This window comes from Microtus pennsylvanicus, chromosome 4 (assembly GCF_037038515.1).
Source record: "Microtus pennsylvanicus isolate mMicPen1 chromosome 4, mMicPen1.hap1, whole genome shotgun sequence".
In the NCBI taxonomy this organism is placed as follows: domain Eukaryota; kingdom Metazoa; phylum Chordata; class Mammalia; order Rodentia; family Cricetidae; genus Microtus; species Microtus pennsylvanicus.
This window is the reverse complement of record NC_134582.1, coordinates 83,091,275-83,107,215: the sequence shown is the minus strand read 5'-3', so window position 1 is coordinate 83,107,215 and position 15,941 is coordinate 83,091,275.

The window sequence follows — 15,941 nt, the reverse complement described above, 5'->3', positions numbered from 1 at the left end:
GGGAATGTCAACAGGCATGAACTGGAGGGTCACTCACAAGTGGTCACAGTGACGATAGTAATGGCTCACAGTAACGGTCATTCTCAGAAGACACTGTTCTACATCTACACATAGTAGGCTGGAAATGGAAGCGAATGGTCATGCTAACATTTGTAAAAACCGACCCTCAGCCGGGTGGTGGTGGCACATGCCTTTAATCCCAGCACTCGGGAGGCAGAGACAGGCGGATCTCTGTGAGTTCGAGGCCAGCCTGGTCTACAAGAGCTAGTTCCAGGACAGGAACCAAAAAGCTACGGAGAAACTCTGTCTTGAAAAATCCAAAAAAAAAAAAAAATCCTCATATTCGCTGAGCCGCATTGTCTCATAACGGTTAGGTCAGAAGGCAGGGGTTGTGGTTTGAGTGTAATATGTCAATCATAGGTCCATGTTTAAGCCTTCACCCGAAACAAGTGGTGATGCTGTTTCAGAAGAATGCAGAAACCTTAGAGGGCAGACCTGACTGGAAAAAAAGTAGATCATTAGGAACAGACTTCAGGGCCTGATAGCCAGGCATCACTTCCTGTCTTCTCTGTGTCGTGACTGGGGACATACTCCTGCTGCCATGTCTTCCCTGCAGTGAAAGCCTGTGTCCTTTCACTCCAAATAAACCCTTCTCCATTAAGTTACTTCTTGTCAGGTATTTGATTAATATGAGAAAACAAACTAATAAGATATTTATACCCATGCAATTTAGACATAAAGGTATTGAGGCTTGGAGGGATTTGCTATTCAAACCCAGGATCCAAGATCTTGTTTATTGTACACCCTTCAAGTGCCTCTTCACACCTTTGTTTTTGAGTAATTCAAATTAGAAACAATGAAGCCAGTCCAGACTCACTAAGAAGAGAATATATATTTGCACATGTGAAGATTGAAAGAGCAGCCCTGGCAACAGACACAGTGATGTGAAACTCATGGAAAAACTGAGCAAGAAAGCCACTAGTGGAAGCAGCGTTACAGAGAACCTCCCTTTGAAATTGGACTAGAAAGTCCTGGAGCTTCCAGAATACTCAGCTAAAAAGACAAGACGTGTACATTTGGATGACCACCTTCATGTTCCTGTGGAAACCAAGGACTGAACACAACATCCAGTTATTCCATGGTCCTTCAATATTCTACAGAGCTGAAAAACTGACTCATGTTGTAAAGAGTAGAAACTCACACCAATCCTCCTGCCTCATCCTTCCAAGGGCTAGGATTACAGGTGTTAGCCACCACACCCAGTTCTTACTGTTTTAAGGAAGAATTAAAGAGTTCTGAAAAACTAGCTAGTAGCTTTAAGTCTCTACTGTCAAGGAAAAAAATCCTGTGGAAATGAGTTTGTAAAGTTAAGTGTGAGGGAGAGACAATGTGGAGAGTGAAGGATTGGAAAGGGGTATCTGCGAGAGAATTTCCATCAGGAGGCCTATTCAGGAGGGAGCTGGACAGTGAGAACAAACAAAATATCATCAGGAGTAGAGATCAGTCAGTGATGGCCTGAGGTGTGGTTTGTTTTTACAGGGAAATCTTGGCCAACAAAAGAGTTGAAAAACAAAGCATGAGCAAAGTTTGTTTGCATCTTCAACTCCACCCTTGACATTGCTGGGGCCAGATCACAGAGAGCCAGGGGGGAACAGGAGGAACGTGGCCGGGAAGTCTAGATAGTGTTCACCTTGAAGGGAACTGGGCTTGAGATAAGACAACGGCTGGGCTGTCGTCCTGGAAACAGTGGGTCCAGTTCATTCTTACTCAGGAGCTAGAATGCCAACAGCCAGGGCAGGATGAAAGGGAATCAGTAATGGCTCAAAATCGTGGTGATGAGTGACCAGAAGAGCACTGAAGCCATTCTCTAAAATGTGCACTATATATAAAGAGAGAGAGCAAGAGAGATGTATATATAGAAATGGATACACACACACACACACACACACACACACACACACACACACACACACACACACATATATATATATATATATATATAGAGAGAGAGAGAGAGAGAGAGAGAGAGAGAGAGAGAGAGAGATCAAGAGAGCAAGAGAGCATGAGATTCATTCCATAAGTTCTATGACTCTAGAGAACCCTGATTAATGCAAGCATCCACATAGAGGAAGGCAGGCTTAGATATTCCCACCCATGTACCTTGAGCAGTCATAGATAAGGAAACAACAGTAGGCCTCACAGTTATTAAATTAAGGTAGAAGAACCCAAATGCAAGCACTTGGAAATGCTTAACAACCAGTTCCCCACAGGTTTATAGCACTTGCTGATTTCCCTGGTGTAAATGTTACGCCACAACAAACTTAAGCTGTTTTTAATAACTGGCTTGCAAAATGCCTGAAAATTTGGTACTGTACCCCCTTAAGTATGTAGGACAGGTTCCAACACTCTTGTGTGTAAATGAAGTTAGATTTTCTCAGAACGCTGAGAAAATATGCCTTGTTTCCCAAGCTTATACAGGGATTTTTTTTCCCAATGGAAATTCAGACTTAAAATGAGAAAAATCAATTGGAGGAAGAAGAAAAGTCAAATGAACAGCATCACCTTCTCTGCCTTAAGGCTAAATGGGCTGCAGGACCTACAGTTTATTAACTGCATCAATTATCAACCAAACCTTAACACCGCAAAGTCAAACTCTATCCCCACCATCATAACACTCTCCACTAGAGGAAAATACACAACCATAATTCAAAGGTTATCATACACAAGATAAGTGTAAGGCTGTCCTTAACACTGCTAGAAAGCTCAAAATTGTTTTCTAGATATTTATCCTCCACCAACCTAAACATTTGTCTCTCTGATCCTCCATCATGTTGCCTACAGTGTGAATTCAGCTGGTGTGCCCACTTTCTTCCCCACAAAGGAAATCAGAGGCATTCAGAGAGTGCTGGGAAACACTGCCGCATTACCACAGACAGCATCCTCATCCTTCATCCTTTCTGCCACATCAGCAGCGGCAGCCATGGGAACCAGGTCAGAGACTCAGCTACATGCTGCCACCTGCAGCATCCTCAGGGGTTCTTTTTAGGAACCTCCACACAGAGAAAGTCAAGATTTCTGACTGCATCTTTGCAAAGAATTTCAGGAAGAGTTGTTATGAAAGAGTTGGAGTTTATCAGGAGTTTGACATGGAGTTAAGCATGAGGCTCAAAGCAAGAATGAGTCAAGGGACACACCAAAACCTGGATGCGGACTTCTCAAGGGGGAACTGCTTTTCAGTGTCTTGGTGGAAGTCACATTCAATTTTGGTGGTTCTCAAGTTGAATTTCCAAGAATTGCTAAGAAAGTTGTGAAGTTTCCCCACTTTTGTTTTTCCCACTTTTGTAATCAATAAAATTGGAACGTAGCTCTGGATATGACTAAAATAGAACCTTGTATCACAGGAGATATACAAGAGGACTAAAGAGAGTTTAACAGAATGTCTTGTAATTGTCCTAAAATAAACAGGTTTACAGCTGAGAAAGGAGAAAAACATCACGGTGTCAGTTTGTGGCTTCATTGCTGTGAAAGACATCATGACCATGCAGCTCTTATATTTTTGGTTGTGAGCCTAGCCTTTAACGACTGAGCCATCTCTCCAGCCCTGGCAGCTCTTATAATGAAAACATTTAATTGGGGTAGCTCACATATAGTTTCAGAGGTTCAGTCCATTATCATCATGGCAGGGAGCAAGGCAGCGTGCAGGTAGACATGGTGCTGGAGCTGAGAGTCCTACATCTTGCAGGCAACAGGAAGTAGACTGACTGTCACACTGAGGGAAACTTGGACAAAAGAGACCTCAAAGCCCTCTCCCACAGTAACACACTTCCTCCATCAAGGCCATACCTCCTGATAATGCCACTCCCTTTGGGGACCCTTTTCTTTCCATCCACCACACACATACACTAAGGCCAAGGACAATGCTTTGCTATTTAAACAGCTTTTCTTGAAACCCCTCTCTAGAGAAGGAGCCTTGCCTTTGTGTTGGCACCCAAGGTAAACAGTGCTATGCTAGCAGGAAGCTTCAACCAGACTCCTTTCTCCCCCACCCTCTCTAACCTGTTCAAAGACAGTACTCAGTTTTCTCCTTTTCCTGTGGCCACTTTAATTCCCCCTCCCCATCACTCCTCCCCTCTCATTGTACTACCATGCTGCTCACCTGAAAACAGCCTTCAATCATGGCTTTCTCATTGCAGAAGTTTCCAGTTTATTCTGAACCCAGATCCCAATGCAATGTAAATCAATCATCTTACTTCTATGAACGAAATTCTACCAACTTCAAACAAAAAGCCCAGGTCCTTATAACCTACCATCTTCAGACTCTGTAACCTCAGTCTTTACAACCCTGTTGTCTTCAGACTAGCCAGACAAAGAGCCGCCTCCTCCCCAAACCCCACGGCACCCCACCTCTTTGGCTCTTCTTTCTTTAGCTTCACTGTCCCCCTTTGATGTTCTCATTATTTCTTAAACATCTCAGGTCAGCTCCCATTATTGGGGCCCTTGTGATGGCTCTGACATCTATTCACATGTTTTGGGGACCAAATCCATGCTTTAAGCTCCCCACTGTAAGTCTTGCTTTACTCAAATACCAGTTCATTGAGAGGCCACAGTCTCTCTATCTAAAACTATCCCATACTCTCCCACAACTGCCATCTTATATTTTTCTCAGTACTTATAACCACTTAGTATGCTGATAATATCTATCATTACATATTTGTTTATTACCTTGATTTACTTAATAAGAATGTAAATATTGTAGATATATGAAATCTTGTAAGCATTGCTGATATGATTGACTTTGAAAATCATACGTAATATGCAACTGGGGTTCAAAATTATTGGTAGAATTAATGGAATTCATTGCTATTACCATCTAGATGTTTTAAATAATCAAAAATGTCACTCTAAGCACCACTTAGACCATCTAGATGTTTTAAATAATCAAAAATGTCACCACTTAGCCTTTCTAGACAAAGCTTTTGTATAAATGCCCTGCTTAGGGCTGAACACTGAACATTCACTTATAGATACCTTCAGCCATCATAAGTCTCTGCATTCAATGCCATTCATTGCAAAGAGAAACTTCTAAGGCTCCAGGAACATCGTGGAAGATGGGGCAGAAAGAATATAAGAGCTGGGACATGGAGAGAAACGCTATGAAGCCCTATCTGCTGTGCATGTCATCGGCAAGGCAGCCATGATCTCATACCATCTTGGGTTACCTACACTGAGCCTCTGTAAGACTGGGTCTGTCAACAGTCAATCATGGACTGGGGCAGAGCTCATAGCTCCCTTACCACTGAAGTATTTACACTCATGGATTTCAGGGAAGGACAACCATTGTCTTTGGTTGTGTACCCATTGGTGAGTCTACTAGGCTCCAATAGACAGTCCCAGACCCGTAGTCACACAGGCAGCCCTGGTTAAACTCAGTGGGTCACGGAGCAAAACAGAAGGTATCAATGTGGAGAAGAGGCGGAGGGAGAGTGAGCATGGGAAGAGGGGGCAGAGACAGGAAAAGAGTACTCAGAATGCATTATTCACATGTGTGAATTTGCCAAAGAACAAGTTTAATCAAAGTTATAAGTAATTTTAAGGCTTTCATTTTGTTTTGCTTCTAAGTTCCTTGAAATGTGACTTCCACCCTCTTTAACACATTCAGATGTGACAAGGAAAAAGTTTTATCTGCCCTAAGCACTTGTACACTCGGATTTACAGATCTCTGAGGGCACTTATGCCTCTACTGTTTATTTATTTTGGAATTATTTTATTATCCGCTTTACACGGTTATAAAGTATTGCCAAGATGAAAAAGCCCTCAGAGGACCACTGTTGCTTTTCCTCAAGATGCTCTCATGCTCTCTGACCTGACCTTCAGCAATAACTGCAGCTTCTTGCATAAAATGGAGAATATAAAATCCTCCTTATGTGCTCTGGGCCAAAGAACTTTCTACCCAGTACCAAGAGCAGGGTGTTGTCAGCCACAGGCCCTGTGGTGTTCAAGTGTCAGTTCCTTTGGCACCATCACATATATTTATATACAACAGCACCTGGGAAACCAAATGGAATCACCATGGCCTGGCGTCTTTGGATGTACTATTACTATTATTATTATTAATTTTGTTGGGAGATTTTTTTCCTTTGAGCATTTCATGCATACATACCACGATAAGAATAAGAGAGTAGAAGTTCCCAGACCCAACTGCACATTTCTACCAACACCACCCCCCAAGTGCACAGGAGGACAAGTGGTCATCAGACAGATAGTGAAGTGCAGGGGGATGTGCTTTCATCTTTACAATTTTCCCCTTGATACTCTCAGAATATGCTTCTGGTTTATCGAGTCATTTCCCTTTCACTGAGCTTTATGTCACTTCCCCTGTTTTGTAATTATTGCTCAGACATGGGCTAATTTTTGCATATTTTGAGTTAGTTTTTAATGAGGCCCCTCTCATAGATGCAGGATAGTAGAACTGAAAGGTCCAAATATAGTAATGGATTTTGATGCATATTCTCAAAATATGCTTTCAGAGATGCTTTCCAGAGAAAGGAAGGTACTTTATCATGTCTCAGGCAACATGTGCCAACCAGTGTTACAGAATATTAGTTCAAAATGTGTTACATTCATTTATGCTGTGGAATATTTGTTTACTGATACAAAGATGTGTTGCATTCTTTTATGTAGCATTTGTTTAACTCTGTGAAGCTGTGTTACTTTCCCTGCCTAAAACACCTGATTGGTCTCATGAAGAGCTAGACAGGAGAGGGATAGGCAGGGCTACTAGGCAAACAGAATAAATAGAAAGAGAAATCTGGGCTCAAGAGAACAGTGAGGAGTGAAAAAAGGAGGAGAGGAGGACTCCAGAGCCCAGACACCCAGCTACACAGCCAGTCACAGAATAAGAAGGCAAGAAATATATATAGACTAGAGAAGAGTAAAAAGCCCAGAGGCAAAACATAGTTCAAGAGAAATGGGATAATTTAAGTTAGCAAGCTTGGCCAGTGTCAGGGACCAGACTTGGCAAAAATTCTTGCCAGGGTAGGAGCATGGGTTTTTGAAATATAAGTAAAGGATATGAAGATACATGATAAATAGTAATCACAGAAACCATAGAAAGTAATACCGGGAGGGAGTTCTAGTGACTACTAAATTAACCCACGTTTAATTTCCAATTGCTTAAAATACCTCTGACCCCAAAAGTTAGGAGTAAGACAAAAAATTGCATTGACGTGACGTGAGGAAATTAACGGACCAGTTGAAGGTCACGGCTACGTCATAGTTAAACATTCTGTTGCTAGAACAAAACAAGTCATGCTCACACCCTAGACCAAAACATTCTGTAGGCAAACTACTACCTGGGTGGAATCCAAAGCTATCTCCTTAAAGGAACTGGAACCTTAGTCAAATCTTTATAGACTTTTGTTTGAAGTAGATACATCTATTCCTGTTATGCAAGGGCTGGCTATTAGCCACACCTGTTGACAATAACCTTGAGAAGGCAGAACTCTCTGATCTAAATCTAGGTGGGGTCTTTGTTTGAGGTAGAAACACAGTAACCTTGAAGGAATAGAGGTAAGTTCCAACTCTGACCTTTGGTCAATGTGGAAATAGGCTCACATTTTTGGGTCTCCACAACTTAGAAATAAGCCAAGCTAAGGCTGGGCCTTCCTAAGTAACAACAGTTTCCATGTATTGATTTGGGAGCTGGGTGTTGGGCCCCCAAAGAGTGGGAAAAAAATAAAACAACTACAAGCCAGTCTAACTGTGCATGCTCCAGCATTAACAGGAAGTCACCTCCTACCTGACTTCCTTCAAGATCCCTTTGGGAAGAGATTTTTCAGAGTTCTTTTGTTGTCATTTTGTGTCTATCCCTTTGGGATATTGTTTGTTTGCTTGCTTATAGGTGTTTTGTTATTTTCTGTTTGCCTGCATTATTTTATTACTTTATACATTGTTTTTACTGAAGTGGTTTTACGTTAGAAAGCAAAATTCACTTTCTTCCCACCCTGTTTGTAGAATTCCACTCAATACTGGGTCAGTTTCTACCCAGAATGGAAACTCAGTTTTGTGGTACAACGAAATCTGCTATCACTGTCTAGTTTTGTTTCTCTTAGTTCAGACTCCTAGGATAGGAGCTTCCAGAGTAGGAATGTGTCACAGAGTTATACACAATGAAAGACAGAAAAAAAGTCAGCAAGAGAAAGATATAGGTAGCTGTTCTCTCCCTAGTCTAAACCACACAGGAATCTGCAAGTGCCTGGGCCTGCTTGTTTTTGCAAATGGCTGGAACAAGGATGAAGTCATAACCCAACAGAAGCAGGATAGAGAAAGCCTGGCAAGAAAATAGAATGTCATATATCCAGTGTAGGTAGACACAGCCAGAAAAGAAGGATAAGTTTGAAATCAACAAAGAATTTATGAAGATTTAGTGGGGGTCTTGTTCCATCAAACCACATTAGTCTAGAATGAATCCACAGGTTCCTATCCTCCGTGGAAACAAAAGCAGAACCTCTTTTCCAAAGCAACATATCCTTAAACCCAAATTTTGAAATTAAGATACCTTTAAAATATATATGTGGACTTAGCTTAGCAGCCCATACAATGAAATGTCTCTCTGTACTTAACTCATTTAAAGTCAAAAAATTCAAAGAAAACACAATAATATACATAATCCAAACTGTCTGTGTATATTCCATCTTTACATGGCTTATTTTTCTTACTCTATTAACTTTTCCTACAAGTTTAATATTTATTTTATCTTTACTCCTTTGACCTATGGCTGTACTCTTTTATATTATAACTGCCTGTACTCTTTTTCCTTTCTCTCCCAAGCCTACTTACATTTATCTAACACTGTGACCCATTTAGAGGTCTTTTTCATCTGAATCTGTCTTTACTGCATGCTATATCTGTAATCTTTTCTTACTAAGAGCACTTTTTTTAATGCTAAGCAAGCTTGTCTAGGACCAACTCCGCAGCCCTTCCTGTTGGCTCTGCCCAGCCCAACATGGCAGAGGCATATTCGCTGCCTCTGAGTGCCATGTGTACTGCCCCAGATCCGGGGTCACAGCGGGTCTATGTCACCATTAAGCAATTTATAACACACTGCTCACAGACCCCATTTAAGTGTTTGGCCTCCTGAAAGAGTAAGAACTGTTCATGCAATTAACATGAACCAGGAAGCCCTACCCTAAACAAATCGAGCAAACTTCGCTACCAATGCTGAGTCAGGAAGGCCTCTCTTAAATGAGCTATGGCACCCCTGCTCGCTGCCTGCAAAAAGAGCCAATCCAAAAAAAAAAAAAATGTGGCTACCAAGAAACTGCACTAAATTCTATTCTTTTGTGTCTAGAATTCCTTTTCAAGCTCTCTCAGGTTTTATGTGGACATAGTTGCCTCACGTTGGCACCATTTTGTAGTCAGAGACTACTCTTTCGTTTCCCAGGCGCCCAGACCCAAAATATGACCACTTCCTAAGTATTCAACTTCTTAACATCAGAAAACAGATTAGAGGCTCCCAGGGTTGAGGGAAGGAGGGACTAGGAAGTTATTACTTAAGGGGTTTTGAATTTGTAGTTTACAAGATTGAAGAGTTGTGGATATGAATAGTGTTGGCTGTGGTAAATACTATAAATGTATTTACTAAACAATATGTTTAAAATGGTTACAATAGCAACCTTTAAATTTACATTTATTTTTTTTTAATATTTTTTATGGTTTATTTAACTTAATTTTATGTGCATTGGTGTGAAGGTGTCAGATCCCCTGCAACTGGATCTTCAGACAGTTGTGAGCTGCCATGTGGGTGCTGGGAATTGAACCTGGGTCCTCTGGAAGAGCAATCAGTGCTCTTAGCCACTGAGCCATCTCTCCAGCCCCAAAATTTACATTTATTTTGTTGCTATTGTTTTACATATATATTTTTCTATCTCTTTGTCTGTCTCACTTTCTCTGTCTGTTTGTCTCTCTCTCTCTCTGCATGTGTGTGTGTGAGCACACACACTCATGTTTGCAAGTGCAAGGCATGGCATATGTGTGGAGGTCAGAGGTCAGAGGACAACTTGAAGAAGCTTGTATTATGTAGGTTCTGGGGATTGAACTCAGGCTGCAAAGCTTGGGGACAAGTGCTTTTACCTGCTGAGACGTCTCACAGGCCCTAAAGTGGTACGTCTTATTATATATGTTTGTGTATATATGTATATGTACATATATAAATACATATGTATATATATAAATTTTACCACAATAAAACTTAAGAAATATTGCATGAGGTAACAATATGATTTCATAGAAATGTTTAAGAATTTTCCAAATTTGCAAACAAAAATTTCACTATTTCCTTGTGGCTATGTGTACAGAATACAGATAGTTCTCTATTTTCTCACAACAATATTTCTATGTTAGAATTAAAACACAATATATACCTTTAATGATATTTTAATTTGTATTTATGTGTATGTATGTTTACCTGATTATATGGGCAACATGTGTATGTTGTGTCTACAGAAAAGGGCGTCAGAGCACTTGGGACTGGAGTTACAGGAGGTTGTGAGCCACCTCCTATGGATGCTGGGAACCAAACTCTGGTCCTGCGGAAGAGCAGGAAACACTGAAGCACGGAGTCATTTCTCTGAGCCCCCACAACTACTCTCTTTACTATAAAAATAGAAGTTACAGTATAAGTATTATTTTTAGTGTCAGATAAATTAATACAAATTCATTTAGTCATAATTTAAAAAAAATAGTTTGGGGATGACTTTGTATAAGCACAAGTCTGAAATATCAACAATATCTCCCTCGACCACACATCCAGGAAAAGCAGAACAGATAATGCAGAGATTAAGTGCTTCCAAACCCATGAAATAAATTGGAGTCAATTTGAATAATGCAATCAGTTCTTGTGAATGTTTCAGGCAGCTTTATTTAACTCCACAAACTTTCATTATGCACCTGTTGACGGCAGCTGCAGCATTGCGTCGCGAAGCTGTGATGGGTACGGCACGATTGCTATTCTTTGGTTTCGTTGGTTTTGTTTTCCGTTGGTTTGTTTTACAGTTTCCATTGTCTAGGACTGAAAACATTTTGACTTTAGAAAGATGGGGACCGAGCACAGGACTGGCATTCACAGAGAATGTGAACACCACATCTAGTGTACTAAGACTCCTCAAAAAATAGAGCTCTAATTTGTACCCCCAGTCCTGCTGACTCCCAACATCCAAGCCTACTGTCATTTGCTAAATTCCTACAGCCCAGATCCCATGACAGAGATGAACATGAGAATGATTACACCCTCTTCCATGGCTGTGACACTAAAAGTTCTCACAGCTTGTTAAAGTGACCAGAAAAAAGTGATAGACTTTAGTGCTTGGGGAAGTTTTGGAAAAAATATGAAAGAGGATTTAATTCTGCTACGGGTTTTGGAACTAGATAGGAATTTTGCAAGTAGGCAGTATAGGAAGCATGCCCATGGCAGCAGGAGACCTTGGGAGTGCCCTTGCTGCTCAGTATCAGCCTTCTGCATCTGGCAGAAAATTCGCTCCCCGCCCCCCGTGTCCCTCCTCCTTGAGAAACTGGATTAAACACTGCACGGTGCACAGTCCTTTCTCTAATGAAGATGTCTTTTCTCATTCATTCACTCCCCTGGTCCGCTGCGCTCCCGTAAGAAGGCATTCCCTTTGAACGGGTTGCTTATAAATGTTCTCAGATCTTTGCCAAATGAGATGCTCTATTTCCCCATTCCCTTTGCATAAAGAGATGCTAACAGGCTTCTCTGAGTGCATTCTTTGTTGTGTGATACATTTATGCTTGGCAGATCATGGGGTGGACCATACATATGCTGCCCTCCTGCCGAGGTATACCTGCCTCTGACTCTTCTGCCTCTACATATAGTGTCCATAATCATCTCCTGCACACGGGGGAATGCTCGGGAGATGGTACTAACTGATTGTAGGTTTCCTCAAAGAACATTCATCATTATTATCATTAAGCCCACACTGGCAGTGGCAGATGTCAATGTCTACTTGGTAGGGAAAAGAAAAATCTGACTTGTGACTACTAATACCTTGGTGGGATTTTTTTTCCATAGATAGCGTTTTTAGGTAAATGTCACTCTGATGTGATGGGTATGCACAGACTCATTCTTTCTCTGTGAGGAGATAATAAAAGCACCTTTAGTCTGGGCTAGAGATGGGATGAACACAAACACACAGAGCTAAGCCCCCTGCCCAGAGCTCACGGTGTCTTTTTATCCACCATACGTTCAGCCTCAGATCACTAATTCATGTACAGGATAAGACAACTGCCAAATGATTAGATGCTACAGAGAGACGCTCCTCAGACACCTGTCATGTGGATGAAAGCAGCAACGTCCTCTGACCTTTGCCAGTTCAAGGTCGATAATGAGACAAGTCAGGCAGGAAGAGAAGCCTGAGCCGACTCCATTAATACTCGAAGTGTGTGCACTCAGGGGCCCTGCATCTCCTGTCAATTAGTGGAGGGAAGCAGGGACTGCCGATTACCGGAGACGTGCCATCACCGCCATGGTTACCTCTGCTTCTGCACCCTCTGCATTTTAATTAGCCCCAGTCCCTCGGCTGTTTTTCAGAGCTTCGTTATTGCCATCTCAGGGAAGGCCTTTTATATTTCACATCATTAATTGGAGGAGCTGTTGAATGTCCTAGTCATGGAGCTGATGACACAGGTTTCCAGCTAACGGCTTTTATAGGGCTTCTTACAAAAAAAAAAAATGAAAATGTAGTTTTGGCCTGCTGAGATCTGTGAGTGAGCAGAACCAGTCAGAAAGACAGTAAGGGGAGACAGACCATTTCAGGTGGGGATGTAGCCAGGAGAACTGGGGCCTCTGCAGAATTGTGTATTCACACAGGCAAAATCAATAGAAAAGCAATAGAAAAACAAAATAAGGAAGGAATTGGAACAGCAACAAAGGGACCAGTCTCCATGCTCCTTGTCTTTATCACTATATGGGGTACATGTGTGTACTTTTGTGTGGAGGTATACTTGCAAGTGTGTGTGTGTGTGCGTGCACGCACGCATGTGTCTGTGTGCGGTGGAGGGCAAAGGTGACATCGAGTGGCTTTCTCTATCTCTCTCCTTCTTGTTGTGTTCAGAGTCTCTCGGGGAACATGGAGTTCACTACCTCAGCTGGACTGGCTAGCCAGTAAACCCCAGGGATCGTCCTGTCTCTGCCACTCCCAGCCCCAGAATGACAGACGTGGGCCACCACGCCCAGTTTCCTACTTCCTTGCCGGGAATCCAAACACGTGTCCTCACACTTACAGAGCAAGCACTTTATTGACTGAGCCGTCTTCCCAGCTGCTCCTATTCCCCTCTTACAAAGAGAAATGATGTAGACCATCACAAAATCATTCATCACAAAGAGAATGAGCAGAAAAGGAGTCTGGAATAGAAAGTCGGCAGACATTTGTCCTCACATACCAAGACCAAGGTTTACCCAAGCAATGGTCTTGAGAATTGATTAAGTATCAAGGAAAGCAAAGGGCTGTTCTTTGCTCAGCCTTCTCCGACCCAAGATTCAGTCTTATTAGGTCTGGGGTGGGGCTAGAGAATTTGCGTTTCTGACTGGTTCCCTGCTGGTGCTGATGTTGATGCAGGTGTTCGCAGAGGAGGGGACAAAACTTTGACAACCACCTTCCCAGAGGCAGTTATCCACGTGGAAGGCTGAACACTCAAAAGGAATAACTAACCCTTGCTATTTAAGACAATGAAAACGCTACCCATGAGTCTGTAAACTGAGGCATTGAAATGTTGCTGCCGACTTGATAAGCATTAACATTGAGCATTTTATTAAATCACATGAGGTAAAGTAAGTATCACGTTGCAGTCAAAACCTTGAAAAATATTTAGGGTTAAAAATGTAGTTCAGTGGTAGAACAGTGACCTAGCATATACAAGGTCCTAAGTTGAATCCCCAGTGCTGCAAAAACAAACAAACGAAAAACCAATCCACCTATTGTGTTTTTTTTTAAAAAAAAAAGTATGTAAAGAGCTCATCGCAGAGTAAGCTGAATATCTTTGGGACATGCCTCCTTACTATAACTCTCCTACCTAAAGAAATTCTATCTTCATCTAGAATGAAGAATAACTGGCAATAGAGGAAGCTGTAAAACAGTGGTCTGATAAATGTTTAAAGCAGCCTAGCACATGTGTGTGGTTTTATTGCTGATTAGTTGGATATCTTCGCTTTTGCTGTATCAAAACGTTTTCTGAGCAAAGATGACATACACGCAGCCAGTGTGGCTCTTAAGCAATTCGAGTCAATCTGTGTAGACTTCAGTCACTTATCTAAGAGATGTGAAGATGTACTTTCAAATCTGGGTTCCTGCAAGCTTGAAAATTTCATGACATGGATTCCTATTTTCTACTTGAGTCAACATGTTTAGCACCTGGTGTGATGGCACTCGGATTAGAAAGAGACTTTTAAAATTCCCAGCTCAGTCCCGTTAGCAAGTCTCAAAATCTGAATCAGCACCAAGTCAAAACTACCTCTCAACTTGCGTCAACTCAGACTTTTCGAGAGAGCGGCTCAAAGCCACATTGCACATCCTAAAGTGCCTACCACCCCAGGCGCTTCCAAAATCACATGCTAAAATGTGATATTCTGTCCCAAAGACAGATCCAGCCCACAAAGTAATCATTCTTAGGGCAGAAATTGTCCATCTGGTGAGCTCCATGGAAAGGCGACTCTAAAGTCACTGCACTCAGATTCAGCTGAAAATGATGTTCATGGGTCCGGTCGCCACTTGTTTTATATTACATGATAAGAATTCCAGGTTTAATGAGCTAACAATCTAGTCCGCTGAAAGTAGCAAATTCCAAGTCCTCTCCGTACCATTAATTTCAAAGTTCAAGCTAGTTACATGGTGAAGCGAGCTGGTCAAAGCCTCAGTTTCGGAAGCTTGGTGACAGGGACCTTCTCTAGCACAGTGGCTCCCAGCCTTCCTAGTGTTGCAACCTTTTACACAGTTCTTCACATTGTAGTGACCCCCCAACCATAAAATTATTTTCATTGTTACTTCACAACTATAATTTTGCTATTGTTATAATTTATAACGTAGATAAATATCTGTGTTTTCCAATCATCTTAGGCAGCCTCTCTGAAAAGGTCCTTTGACCACCCAAAGGGGTTGTGACCCACAGGTTAAGAACCACTGCTCTTTCCCCCACCCCTTGCCCCTGCCACCTGTGGTGGGCAAAGGAGCTGACCCTTCCCCTTACCAGCTGCAGCACTCTGGAAAGTGGAGCCTGTACCTAACCTGGGCAGCACAGTAGAGCTGACCCTATTGACGGGGGTGCATGTAAACCGGCCCCAAATATGTGGGCATGGGAGATCTGGCCCTGCTCCTCATCTGCCATATGGTAGTGTGGAAAGAGGAGAGATACCCTCCCCCTGCCCCGCATGGCCTGTGGTAGGTGGGAGAGCTGACCCTGTGGTCATCAGAGTGGACGAACTGTCGCTGACCCTCACCAGCTGTAGTACTCAGGAGAGTGGCCTTTGCACCTTGCTGGGGCAACACAGCAGAGCTGGCCCTGGAGGTGTAGGTGACAGAGAGAAACCTGAACAGGAAAGCAGGAGAACCCGCCCCGCCACTTGGTAAATTGCTCAGAGCTGCCAGGGTGAACTAGCCAGAGAAATGCTGGAGAGCGCACCCTGGTGGTGGAGATGAGGGAGAACGGGCCAGCTGATCAACCCTGCAACTACCTAAGTCCAGAACCAGGGTTATGAGTTGGAGCACCCCAACATCCACCCCATCTCTGAGCTGCTGGAGCATGTGAAGGGGAAGGTCCTGTAGACCCAAAACTGCAGGGTCTCCATGACAGAGGGCAAAAACAAAACAGCCAAGAAGAGTTGCAGTGAGTGCCCAGCATCAATAGTGTAGCAGAAACCAAAGGCCTCAAACCAGAAC